The sequence below is a fragment of the Terrapene carolina genome, unplaced genomic scaffold (assembly GCF_002925995.2).
Source record: "Terrapene carolina triunguis isolate 2854851 unplaced genomic scaffold, T_m_triunguis-2.0 Scaffold30, whole genome shotgun sequence".
NCBI lineage: Eukaryota > Metazoa > Chordata > Testudines > Emydidae > Terrapene > Terrapene triunguis.
In genome coordinates, this window is record NW_020664381.1 from 7968913 (window position 1) to 7979879 (window position 10967).

Genomic DNA, 10967 nt, shown 5'->3' on the forward strand with positions numbered 1-10967 from the left:
TCCTAAATTTCTCCCTGAGTGACTTTATCTTTGGAGATGATTGTGTAGGGAGGATGGGCCATCAGGGCGCTTATTTCACCTACTCTCCTTGCTGATGTTATTGCAACTAAGAAAGCTACCTTCGTGAACATATGGAGAAGAGAAGAGGTAGCCAAGGGCTCGAATGGAGGTTTCATGACAGCATGAAGAACGAGGTTAAGGTTCCATGTAGCCGCCATTGGGTAAATTTCAGGGTACAGATTTTGCAGGCCCGTGAGAAATCGTTTTATGGTGGGGTGGGTAAAGAGTGAATAACCTAACAGGTCATGGAAGGTGGTAAGCGCCGCCAGGTGCACTTTGATGGAGCTAAGCGAAAGTCCATCCTGTTTTAGTTTCAGTAGGTAGTCTAGAATGTTAGGGAGGGTCACCGTATTGGGCGTTAAGTGATTACGTGAGCACCAGAGGGCGAAACGCTTCCAGTTCTGCAGGTAGGTTTTACTAGTGGAGTCTTTTCTACTGTGCAGGAGGACATATCGGACTTGCTCGGAACAGGCTAGTTCATGGGTTTGGAACCATGAAGGAACCAGGCGCCGTTGATCGGAGATTTTCGGTAGCAGTGCCTGGTTGGGATGCGGGCGCTCAGTTGGTATCTCCCATCTCGTTGGAAGGGAGGAGGGTAGGAGGATAGGATATGAATGGGAAGAGATGGGTGAATGCCCAGGGTGCGCAGTGTCGCTCTAGAATCTTTCATGGTGTGAAGTAGTTCATCGTGTTTTTTTTGGAAAACAGTTTGTCTTTATCAAAGGGGTGGTCCTCCACTTTGCTCTGCAGATCTTTAGGGATGCCAGATGCAGAAAGCCATGAAGAACTGTGCATAACCACAGTGGTTGCAGTAGTACAGGCTGTCTAAAGAGGCTTGTAGGCTGCTCTGGAAATCCTGTCTCCGAAAGCGGCTGCAGGGATTTTTCCATGAGAAGCATTTTAAACCGCAGGTCCCTGTCGCGCCAAGCCCTTGACTTGAGGCTCATACAGTGGAGGCACTTTGCAGGGATGTGGGTTTCTCCAAGGCACTTCACACAACATGAGTACCCATCCGACCGTGGCATGGAGTCCTGACAGGAAACACACTTTTTGAATCCTGAAGCCCCTGGCATTGTGAATTAGAAATGGCAGGGGAGAGTCTCTCAGCGGGAGACAAACCTGAAGCGAAAAAGGTTTTTTTTAATTAAACTAAGTAACTAACTATGTAACTATACTAAAGGAAGGGAAACAACTGGGATATAACTAATAAGTATTTCTGTATTCTTTGTTAATTTTTCCTACAGAGACCAGGGAAGAGAAGCAGCACTTCCCCGAGTCCCATCTTCAGCCGGGGACGGCTGAGAAGGAACTGAGGGGGTGCAGGACGCAGGAGCTCAGGAAGATTCCAACGAGATGGGAGATACCAACTGAGCGCCTGCATCCCAACCAGGTACTGCTACCGAAAATCTCCGATCAACGGCACCGAGACGCACCGACACCTAGAGTGGAGCACCCACAGGGACAGCACTCGAAGAAGTAGTAAACTTTGTCTTTCTAAAAGACTTTGTAAGGAGGGACAACGATCAACACCTGTAATTCCCTCACTCTTCTTATAGAGGTAATAGCTACCAAAAATGCTACTTTCATGGACCCTTGAAGTAAAGAGCAGGTAGTCATCGGTTGAAAGAGTGGACCCATCAACTCAACACCAGATTCAAGTCTCAGGAAGGGATAGGATCCACCTCTTGGGGATATAACTTGTCCAGACCTTTTAAAAACCTAATTGACATCAGATTGGAGAAAACAGAACATCCCATGATCAGAGGTTGGAAATGGAGATAGCTGCCAGGTGAACCCTCATAGAACTAATGGATCGGCCTTGTTGTTTCAGTTAGAATAGTTCAGAACATTGCTGTATAGAGGCCCAGGGGGGTGAAACACCTTTTTGCTGTGACCATAAGGAGTAAGTACGGTAAGTATATCTAGTAGAAGGCTTTCTGCTATTCGGGAGAATGTTTTGCACATTCTCTGAACAGACCTCCTCCTGAAGCGTTAACCATGGAAAAGCAGCAACCAAAGAAAAAGTGTCTGTAACTAGTGTTAATGTGGGTAGGGAGGGGCGAAGGGAACTCCCATACACACACCTGCCTGATCTGTTCACCAATTCAGGGAGGCTAACACTCCTGCAGGCACTCAAATCAGCATGTCTAATGGGTGACAAGCCAAGAAGTACACTGAGCTTACCCATCTCTACTACTTTCCAGGACTAAGTCTGGCACGCTACCCTCTGGCCTGGAGGGTGGAGGAAGGGAGGGGGCTGTTCCTGCTGCTGCTGGGCCCTGGGCCCTTGCTGTTACTGCTCCAGCTGCTCCCTTGGCTGGGCCAGACACTACCACCCACCCCCTTCTCTGCTACCCAGTTGCTGGCTGGCTGCTGAACCCCCCTACCCTCAGTTGCTGCTGTTGCTCCAGCTACAGCCCCTTGGGGGGGGGGGTCTGCTGGCCCACTCCCCAGAGGAGGGGGAGTGAGGGACCCCAGCCCAAGCCATTGCTGCTGCGGACATTACCATCATCACCATCATCTGAGCGGGGTCCCTCCTGCCTGGCCACCAGACTACCACCCGGAGCTGCTGGAGCTGCTGTGTTTGCGGTTGGGGAGTTGTTGGAGCCCCGAGAAGAGGACCACCTGCTGCTGGGGGAGCGCACAGAGACTCTGAAGACCACCGTGGAGGGGGCACTTAAGGACTGAGTAATTTTCAAACTGTGCTCTTGTGGTGGGGGTCTGGACTGTGTTTGTGTGGACACCGGGGTGTGGACTGGAGCCTGCCCCCTGGAAAAAGTGAAAAAAAAAGACCTGCTAAAGAAAGTTGCTTCCTCTCTGGACATTCAGATTGAGGTAGTGAAGAGAGCTCCCATAGACTGGGGTCAGCAGGACCTTCCCGTGTGGCTCTGCCTATAAATGACACCATACTGGAGCCCACAAAAATATTGTGGCAAACGCCATCATCTCTACCACAAACAGCTGAGAGGACCGATGGCACGTACCATATTCCTTCACAGGGATATGAACAAGTCTACACCTTCCCTTCCCTGGTTTGTTGGTTGTCTCAGCAGTAAATGAAGGGGAACATCAGGCACAGTCTTCTACCGCAAAGGTGAAAGATGCAAATAGACATAGCCTTTTCGGTAGAAAGGTTTCTTCTATGGCTGACCTACAGTTTCACATCTCGAATCAACAAGCCTTTCTGGTCTCGCTCCTCAGCACGGACTACAAGGTTGTAGCGAAGGCCATCTTGCTGCGGCTGGGGTCCGTGCTGGCGGACGTGGTCCATCCCAACCAGACCTACACCGTCCCGGGCCGGACCATATTCGATAACCTGTATTTGGTCTGGGACCTCTTAGAGCTGGGGTGTAGGGATGGTATGTCGTTCGCCCTCCTGTCCCTGGACCAGGAGAAGGCGTTCGACAGGATGGACCATGGGTATCTCCTGGGCACTCTGCGGGCCTTCGGCTTCGGGCCCCAGTTCGTGGGCTTTTTCCAGGTGCTGTATGCTGACACGGAGTGTTTGGTCAGGCTCAACTGGACCCTGACCCAGCCGGTCAGCTTTGGGTGGGGAGTACAGCAGGGGTGCCCCCTCTTGGGCCAGCTGTACGTTCTGGCGATCAAGCCCTTCCTCTGTCTCCTCTGCCGGAGGTTGACAGGGTTGGTGCTTTGGGGGCCGGAGCTGCGGCTGGTCCTGTTGGTGTACGCTGACGACGTGCTACATGCGGTCCAGGACCCGAGTGACCTGGTGCGGTTGAGGCCTGCCAGGCCGTTTACTCGGAGGCCTCCTCCGCCCGGGTCAACAGCTCTGGCCTAGTGGTCAGGGATGGGAGGCAGACAAGCTCCCTCCCACCCGCGCTTGAAGCCATCCGGTGGAGCGCGGGTCCGCTGCTCTATCTTGGCGTTTATCCACCATGCATCCTTCTCAGCCGGAGAACTGGCAGGATTTGGAGGCCAAGGTGGGTGAGCAGGACTGCTTCGGTGTCACTCCCTGCGAGGGAGGGCGCTGGTGCTGAACCAGCTAGTCCTGTCCATGCTCTGGCACCGGCTCAACAGCCTGAGCCCGGCCCTGGGGATCCTGGCCAGGCTCCAAAGGATGACCCTGGAGTTCTTCTGGCCGGGGCTGCACTGGGTCTCTGCAGGGGTTTTGAGTCTTCCTCTGGAGGAGGGAGGGCAGGGCCTGGTCTGCCTTCACAGCCAGGTCCATGTCTTCTGCCTCCAGGCCCTGCAGAGACTCCTTTACGGTGCAGGTAGTCTGGCGTGGGGCACGTTGGCACACACCTTCCTCCGTCGCCTCCGAGGGCTCCAATATGACCGGCAGCTCTTTTTTCTCCATCTGACGGGTCTTCCGCGAGACCTCTCAGAGCTGCCGGTCTTCTATCAGGACCTCCTCCAGACCTGGAAGCTCTTTTCAGCAACCAGGTCCATTGTGGGCACCGAGGGGGCAGACCTCCTGCTACACAACCCCGATCTGCGTGTGCAGGTGGCGGAGTCTCCCTCGGTGTGCCAGAGGTTCGTCCTGGCAGAAACCACTAGGGTTGGAGACCTCCTGGACTATGACGGGGGGGACCGGGTGGATCCCCATGTGCTCGGTCGGCGCATGGGGCTCTCCACCCTTCTGACCCCCCTGCGCGTACTCCAGGAGGTGGAGGCCGCCTTGTCACCCGTTTCTCTCGTCTTCCTGCAGCGGGCCCTGCGAGAGGGCACTCCCCGCCCACCCATCACCCTGGGCCCTCCGGACATTTTTATTCGGCCCCTGTTCTGCGAGTCCCCCCCCCCAGCCTCCCCGTTCCCACACCCCGAGCCAGCTGCACACCCTACAGCCGGTTCGGTTCCAAACTGCGCCTAGAGACCAACTGTACACGCTCGTGCTCCACACACTGTATTTCCTCACCCTCGTGTCCCGCCCCGACATCAAATGGCGGGACTATCTTCCACCCAAAGAGGGTGAGGAGCCCCGGTGGGCCAGCCTTTATTCCACCTTGGTCCCACGGCCCGCCGGGGACATCGGTTGGCGGCTCCTTTATGGAGCCGTGAGCATGGGCGTGTACCTGGCGCGGTTCACACCTGTACCCGAGGCCTGCCCCTTCTGCGGCGTGAGGGAGAACCTGGCGCATGCCTATCTCGAATGTGCCAGGTTGCAGCCCCTATTCCGGCTCCTCCAGAGCCTCTTGCTGAGGTTTTGGTTCCACTTCTCCCTGCACCTGTTCCTTTTTGCACACCCCATCTGTGGCCCCACGAAGTCGCGAGACCTCCTCGTCAACCTCCTCCTGGCCCTGGCCAAACTCTCCAACTACACTACCAGGAGGAGGATGCTGGACGAAGGGGTGCTCTGCGACTGTGGGGCCTATTTCCGTTTCTCCCTAGTTTCACGCATCTGGGCGGAGTTCCACTGGGCAGCGTTCGCTGGCTCCCTCGACACCTTTGAGGAGCAGTGGGCACTCTCCGGGATTCTCTGCTCAGTGTCCCCATCCAGTACCCTCATTTTGAAGCTATGACCTTCACCTCAGTCCCTGTTTTTCTCTTCTCATTTGTTGTCCCCTGTACTCATTTGGTCCCTGGGTCCAGTGGTCCCTCCTGCTAGGCTGGGAGAGGGGCCTTTAGAAATGGGCAGGCGCAACCGGGTTTTCCAATAAGACCAGAGGAAGGATCTGCATCCCTAGACCACGAAGGGACCTTTTCCCAGTACCGAGGGCAGAATCCTCTTGATGCAGGAGAGGCACCTTCTAGATTGGGAGCAAGTGGCATAGGAGCCTATTTCCAATTCTGACCAACAGTCCAAGTTGCCAGAGCAGGGAGTTGTGATACCCTGCAGCGCCAAGGACCGGTCATGTGTCTTTGGAGACATCAATACTGATGACAGCATGCTGGGCTTTCCTGTGGGTGGCACTGGGTGAAGAGATGCTGGACAGTCTGAAGTCAGCTGCAGTATTGAAGGCTGGATGCTACTCACAAGTAAGCCCGAAGTCAGGGGAACAATACAGTTGGGAAATCTGGTACCAAGAGGCATAGGAAAGATTCTCTGAGGTCAGTGCTGAGAGGTTACCTGGTATTGCTGATCTTGCACTAAAGGGGTCGACCTCAATGGCACAGGCACCGTTGTTGGAGGAGACGACCTCATGAGAGACAAAGCATCTCTTCTTCAAGGACAGTATGTCCTGCCTTCCAGCCTGTTTGCTGGTAAACTGTACCAGGGACCTTGATCTCCTGGAGGAGGTTGGCTCCTTTGAAGCATGTTGTCTATGCTTCTTACTGTCTATTGCTCCCCTACTGAATCTCCACAATGTCCAGAGTGGCACTTCTGAATGAGGTCCTTGGTGCCCGCTCCAAGCAGGTAGGCTCTGATGATGGACATAACACGGTCTCCATGAGAAGGTGACCTCTCTATGTTTCTTAGTCCGGGGCTTGAAGTTTCTACAGATCTGATACCTGTCCCAGATGTGACCCTAACTGAGGCACTTCAGAAACTTAGAATGAGGGTCATTCCCCACCATTGACTTTTTGCAGCCATTGCAAGGCTTAAAGCTCAAAGACCAAAGTATTTCCCAGTACTGTGAGCCAGTACCCAGAACAAACAGGAAACAACTAAGTAAAAGTAAGTAAAATAACAAAAGAAACTTATTCTAAAGCTCTACTAACTATCTGATGAGTACACTAACTATATACACACACAAGAGGAAAATTCCCTGAAAGGGAGAACACTTGCAAATCAAGCCAACAAGCTCTCACTACTGATCATGGGAGGTAAGAAAGAACAAAGGAGGGCTGGGAGTGGCTGTGCCCTTTATGTCATTGTGCAGCAGTGGACGCAGGCGCCGCATGAATGGGCACTGCTAAGGTAAAAATCTCTAGCTCCAGTGCATTGGGCATGCACACACTTGAAATTGAATGGACATATGCAATCACTTGAAAAAGACAGATTTATCATTAAAAGAAGACTCCAGCATTGTGGAAAGATTTGTTACTAGTGCAATTCTTGATAGTCGATATACTTGTAGAACTACATATTTCTTTAGCTTTCAAACTTAGACATGAGATTCTGAAGTGGAGAGCAAGCAAAAAATTAGAACCCACGGTAAAAATCACCAGTTCCTATGACTGGAGGGTCTTGCTAGATCAGAGCCAGATGCTAATTCCCTTTCAACCAATGACCCCCATGACAGTAATCCTCCCCACACAAACCCACTTCACCGCACAGAATTCCTAATTTCTAAGAGGAGACTGTAGATTAGCATAATTACTTTGAAATTAAGAATTTCAGGCACAGTAATCCAATCCAATCTCCTGTAGACTACCATATATTGAGAGGTCTCCTTATATTACTAAATATTTAGAAATGAAAAAAAGTAGTCAGGAAAAACATTTCCCAGGGAGACTAGAAACATCATTCCCTAGAATGATGGCATAGTGTAACCCAGGGGTTCTCAAACTTCATTGCACCGCGACCCCCTTCTGACAACAAAAATTACATGACCCCAGAAGGGGGAACCGAAGCCTGAGCCTGCCTGAGCTCCGCTGTCCCGGGTGGGGGTGGGGTCAAAGCCAAAGCTCAAGGACTTCAGCCCCGGGTGGGGGGGGGGGTCTGAGCCCTGCCAGCTGAAGCCTGAGCCCTGCCACCCAGGGTTGAAGCCCTCAGGCTTCAGCTTTAGCCCCGGACCCCAGCAAATCTAATATCAGCCCTGGTGACCCCATTAAAATGTGGTCGCAACCCTCTTTGGGGTCCTGGCCCAGAGTTTGAGAACTGCTGGTGTAACCTATTTGAAATGTCTATGCTAAATGAAAACATTACTATTTCTCAACAGAAATTGGCAAAGAAAAGCAGTAAGAAACCCATTTCGAAAAGACATTCTCCTCATGCAACTGGATTTTTTAAAAAACTTACGCAATACAAAAAAGAAAGCAATCCACTATAGAGTAATAACCTTGGAAAACAATGGAGCAGCACTTAGTATCATGTTTGGAGACACTCTGGACATGGATAAAATTACATGCCCACATTTTTCAAACCTAGGTGACTAAAGTAAGGCTCCTAAGTCAGAGTGGTCTGAATCTCAGATGTACTGAAAGTCCACAGCTCCTACTGGAGTCAATGGTGAGGCAGAACTACCCAGTGCCAGGTTTACAATGGCGCCAGTGGCTCCATGGAGCCAGCCCCATGCTCAGAAGGGGCCCTGGCCTGCTCCGCTTGCACTGCGTCCTGAGACCCCACCAGCCTGCTGGCTCCCCACCGCCCACCACTTGCTCCTCAGGCCAAGGGTGCCTCTCCACCTCCTGGCCCCACCCCCCTGCTCCTCTCTGCCCCCTGGCCAGACCCCAATGCACCTCTGGCTCCGGGCAATCTCTTCTTCCCAACATCTGTGGGGCCCCACCTGTCTCCCCGGAACTGAGCTGCCTGGGACTGGTGCAGAAGCCTGGCCAGTCTCAGCCAGGTGTGTGTGGGGTGACAGTATGGGGGGAACTTGCCTGGGTTCCTCCAGGCAAGTGGGTCCTGAGGGAGCCTGGGTGGAGCAGGCCCTGGCCTGGCTGATCGCACCACTCCCAAGGGGCCAGAGTGCTTCCCAGCCCCGGGACCAGCTCTGGCTGCGCTGCTGGCTCAGCCCGGCAGACACAGGCACCTCCCAGCAGTGCTGGTGTGTGCAGCCGGGAGGCAGGGGGTGGGAAGTGGGTCTCAGGGGGGTGCTGGGCTGTGAGGTGGCGGGGAAGACCTGTGTGTATTGGGGCACTAGGGAATGGAGGTTCCGTAGGGGTTGCTGGGCAGTTGTGGTGGGCAGGGCCGTCCTTTGGCATATGCAGTTGCGTAGGGAACCCGAAAATTTGGGACAGCAGGTAAGAGCGGGTCGGATCCCACACACCCAGCACATGTGGCAGTCTACTTAGGCAGGGCCATATTCATAGAGCCAAATGCACCGGCACGGCGCATTCTGTGTGAGGGAGAGGGTACGGGGGTCTCTGCGGGGAACTGTGACTCTCCGCCACTGTGAGGCGGGTCAGGCAGCTTGGTATCCTTTGGTGCCTCGCCCCTCCCCCCTGGGCTGCGAGCCCAGGCTGCCGCAGCATCTGCTACATACGTAGCTCAGTGTGTGTCAGCATTTGGGGGAAGGGTGTGTCTTCTAGGTGTCTGCGGGCAGAGGTGGTGGCTGTGCCCCAAGTTGGGCATAGGGGCACCAGTTTAATAATACTGCGTAGGGCCCCATAAATCCTAAGGATGGCCCTGGTGGTGGGGCTGTGGGCAAGGGTTGTGTTGTGCAGAGTGCTGTGCATTTGGGGGTGGGGGAGGTGCTGGGCATAGTGGGTCCAGGAGACTCTGGCCATAGGGAATGGGGGGGGGGGTGTTCCGGTGTTGGCCAGGGGTGCTGTGTGGCGCAGTATGGGCTTGCCCCCGAGGGGAAGGGGCATGCTGGCAGCATAGGGTCAGGCGGGCCACCGTGCATCTGGCAACTGCTAGTTTGTAAATAGTGCCCCGGCCATGCCATGCCATGCCCCATTGCCTCTGGCTGGCCCCTCGCCATGCTCCATTGCCTCCATGGGGGTCCACAAATATATGTTTGGCGCCAGGCCCACAAAAGGTTAATCTGGCCCTAGGACTACCTTCTCACATCCTGGGGGGTGGTTCCTTCCAAATAAGGGTAGAAACATTAGCAGTACAATGCAGCAAAGAAGATAGTACTGTTATCCACAGTGTTCCTGTTCTGTGGATAGCAGACTCTAATGCAACATCTTGCACAAGCATTAAGTTCACTAAACACACCATGCTATACATGAACATTGTGTTTGTAACACGGCAAATTTGAGAAATTATTTTGAGAATAAATTGTGGGACATTTTTCTCTACATCTCTATTGCTTTTTAACACAACAGATAAAAACCCCGTAGCTCCCAGTCTATTGATATGAAATTCAGAGTCTGGAAGTCCATTTGAATTCCTAATCTTTTGGACATCTGATTTCTAGAAGTCAGGAATATCCCCACACATCCTCATTTCCAAGACAGCAATATGGAACCTGGTAATATTAAATTCCTAAAGAGAGTATCCATGTACATGGGTTTTCCAACCTTTATGGAATGCATCTGAATATTAATTTGGGCAGGCAGCACATGGAAGTATAGGCCTCAACTGAAATTATCTACTTGAACCCACCAAATCAAGCCTCTGTTGGGAATTCTATCATGTGGAAGCAAACCGGATGGTTATGACCACTGACATCCTTCACCTGTACTGTAGAATAGAGTTGTCCTGGTTCAATCCAAAAATTCGAAGTGGAATACTCCCATTGTCTTTGAGCAGGTCATAAGGCATTTCATAAGCCTTATGTGCTCATCCGAGTCCAAAATAGGCACACAAAATTAAAAGATGTCTCCTGTGACTAGCATATGCCTCATTCTTATCTGGTTATGCCAGTATGTCCATATGAGTCTTACATGCCTATTGCACGTAACTATTTCAAAGGAAATGCTGCTCCTAGAAACTGAAGACTTGTTGTGACAACTCCCTAGGTGACCACGATGCCAAGTTAAAAAAAAGAAAGCCTTATTGCAACCTATTATTGCACCACACAAGCCATGGAAAGCACAGGTAGTTCACAATGTGCCAGGAAGTGTCAGCCTTTTGGTTCCAAAACCCATAAGTACACCCTGAGCATAGAAAGCAGGAACAGTAAAGTGGTGTCAGTGCTACTGCAAGAAAAGTGCACTGAACTGCGTTTAGACATTCTGATGTTTACTGAGCTGAGAAGGCATCAGAACATCTGCATACACCAGCATGCTAAGAAAAGCAATGAAGCCAGCACAAGCATCAAGGTGTATTGGGCCATCCATGTAAGAAAGTGCTAAGTCAGGCTAAGGCAACAACACACCTTGCTATACCCAGGGCCGGCTCTAACTTTTTTGCCGCCCCAAGCAAAAAAAAAAAAGGAGCGCCGCCCCCC